Raw genomic sequence first — 3,532 nt, 5'->3', positions numbered from 1 at the left:
ATGGTGGTACAGGTAGTTGAGTGGGAGTGGATATTTGAGATGGATGCGGTTGGGGTTGTGGTTGTGGTGTTGGTGGATGGTAGAGATAACATGGAGTTGGGTATGGAGGATATTGAGGATATTGTGGATGGCTCCCATAAGTTCCTTGCCAACCTTGTTGCCAAGATTAGTTTTGGGGTTGAGATGGCCACTTTTGCTAAGGAAATGGTGTGTTCCAATTACTTTGAGATGGATGTGCACAAGATTGAAATTGTGAATTAGGTTCTTGCATCATATCAAGTTGAATAGACTGTCATGGTCCTCTTGGAGCTACATAAAAAAGTTGTATTGGAAATTGACTTGCTCCATTGTCTTATTGGTAAACTTCCTTCAACATTGATAATGAGGGGAAATATTTAATAACATGTGATTATGCATGGACAACACAAATATCAACATATTCTTTTTCCTCATCTTTCCTTCTCAACAATTCTACTTGTTTGGTTAGATCTCTAAGAATTTATGTTTTAAAGTCATTAAACAAACTTCCAATTTTAGCTTGACTTACCAATCTTGATGTTGATTGACTTACTCTTTCCCTTCCTCTTGATATGTGTTTCCATGTTTCACAAATTTCTTCAAATGATAAAATGTATACATCACCTTTACTCATGAGATCAAGAATATCAATCCACTCATCCTTAATTGTTCTAATTAAGAATGTTTTTAGTGTGTCAGATCCTAAGTGATGTATTTTTTCCCTCTTAACATTATACAAGAACCTTTCTATCAGATCCTCAAGGCTCTCATCTTATTTTTTTATACATTCTAAAGATTTCTTTTTTAAGATCACGATCTTTATATTTTTCTAGAAATATCTTTTGCATATCATTCCATGATCTTAATGAATTAGTCCCTAAACTCATGAACCATTTAAGAGATCTATCCTTCAATGTTGTCGGAAACAATTTCAATTTTTTAGTGTTTAATAAGTAACCATAACATCTACAAAGGATTTCAAATTCAAAGAGAAAGGTTTTTGGATCCTCTGACCTTAGACCATGAAAGTTTGGAAGAAAAGATGGAGGGGTGTTCTTCATATGCACGCTGACATTAGTATCTTGAAAATGGAATCCAAGAATATCTTCCTCATTATCATCATTTCCATCCATTTCGTCTGCATTCTTTGCCATCCCTTCTTCTTCTACCTAAAAAAGTGGATGGTGAAGTGGTACTTACTGCACCACATGATCAAATGGGGGGGTGGGTTGGTGTTGGAGAATATTTTTTGTTTTTATGATTGAATTAAAACACTAATGCAATGCAATTTTCTATTTTTGAAATGAAATACGCCTAATGCAAATATTTTTTTTTTGCAAAAATTAAGAAGAAATGAATCAAGTATGAAAGAAAACAATACATACTGTGACACCTCCCTGACAATGGTGGCAAAAAGTGATGAGCCTCGGTATTGCAACAAGAATGCTACAACCCCTAAGGCTACCAACTTTAATTATCAACCCGTGGTTTGTAAAAACTTATGAGGTATCAAAAATATATGTGCAACATACAATGTGTCCTTCTTTTGATGTCATGATGTAATGGAGTGCATGTACTGAAGTCAAATCCTAAACTAATTGTAGAAAATGAAATGCTCGAAATGGAAACCTTAACCTATTGCAAGAAAGAAAGTACAAGGAAAGAAACCTATTCTAATTGCATAAATATCATGAAATAAATGTAAACCATTACATTTCAAAGAGTTTAGATCCATTAACAGAGTTCATTGGAGGTGGCAATCAAGAAAATCATCATTGTATTATCCAATCCATAAATCTGTCCATTAAACCAAATCGCTGAAATGTTTTGCATGGGTAAAGAGGCGAGTCCTAAGTGGTCTTTAGTCTTCCATAATAATTTATTTAGAGCCTAGGGGCATTGATTCAACCCTAAGGGATAATAACCAAGCTTCTTGAGTGAATTTGGGCAAGTAAATGCATGTTGGAAGGCTACTACAGGAAACTACAAGATGTTACAGATTTACTGCAGGAAGTTATAATTCATCGAATGACCCAGTAAATAAAATCAAAATTGGATGGGACAAAATTTTTTATTGACTAGGATGTCTTAGGTCTCCATTCCAAGTGGAATCACTCAAAAAGACCTCTATTAACCCATGCTAAAAATAGCAGAAAATTACTAGTCTAAAATATATAAAATCGAGAATTAGTTAATGGGGTAAATTTTTTTATTAACTATAATGCTTTTGTGATCTAATTCAAATGTAACCAACTCGATTGAAGCTCGTTAGCATGCTCTAAAAAATAGTAGAAAATTACTATTAGTTTCCACAAAGGAGTTCCAGAAATCTAGATTTGGGAATAAACAAACTAATCCAAGTAGCTCAATGATTACTATGACCTTCCAAATATTTTCCAAGGATGAAATGATGCTTGTGATCCTACAAAATAACTTACATCAACCATTTAACCCAATCCTACAACAAGAAATCATTAATACTAAATGAAAAAATAGAAAAAAACAAGAACGAGAGATGCATGTGAATAAGAAGTGAAAAGAAGAAAATAAAATGATAAAAAAGGGATCTAAGGCTCCTGGGATGGCCAAGCCCAAGGAAACTCAAATTCCTATGAAGGAGACCAAGGTTTAGAATCTAAACATGACACCAACCTTCATTATTTCCATCAATACAATTACATCCCCGCAAGAAATGACAATGGAGCTACAAAAATATGAGTTCTCTCCACAAGAAGACTAATCAAAATCTACCACTAGAGAAAAATTCAACTTGGTACTTATTCAGAATGATTAGGAATCACTCCCCCTAAAAGGAGGAAGCTTTCCCCACCAAAATCCCTTGATTAGTGGATCTTGTTCCCAATACTAAGAATCTGCATTAAATGGCAGGGAACACATTCCTAGATTTTCTCAATCATTGGAGCTCTACAATCTATGCCATAATTCCATAATATCTTATTGATTTAATATTTAATATTTATCTTCATGTAGTAGGGAGAAAGTCCCTAAATTATCTCCTCCTCCAAATATATATAATCTGTCCAATATTCTCACAATATTCCACAAAAATAAATAATATTAGGCACAAATATGTAATTATTCATAAAACTTCTTAATGAATGTATTAAAGTTAAAATACATTTTCTAATGCAAAAAGAGAGGTTTAATGTGCCGAAGGATGGTCAAATGGGCCTTATTTATGTTTAATTTAGAGGCATGGGCCTTAATTTATGTCTAATTTAGAGGCCCATCAGTGGCGCTCCAAGTGATGCACGAGATTAAAAACACAGACAAATTCTCTAACAATGTCACAATAAACTCCTCAAAACTCAATGGAAGTAGAAGATAATGTTTTATATTAACTTGAAAGTTGTGTGCATACTCAGAAATTGCATAACATTTGTCTATATATCTTTCACTTGTAACTGAGCCTATTTATAATGTTCCTTGATAGTAACTAATTGAGAATGTCATTCCTACAAATTTGAAGAGATAAGCGATGATCAATTGACCT

This window comes from Pinus tabuliformis, chromosome 5_2, assembly GCF_031772625.1.
Source record: "Pinus tabuliformis cultivar Carrire ecotype Pingquan chromosome 5_2, CPIR1, whole genome shotgun sequence".
Classification (NCBI taxonomy): Eukaryota; Viridiplantae; Streptophyta; class Pinopsida; order Pinales; family Pinaceae; genus Pinus; species Pinus tabuliformis.
This window is presented reverse-complemented; position numbering follows the sequence as displayed.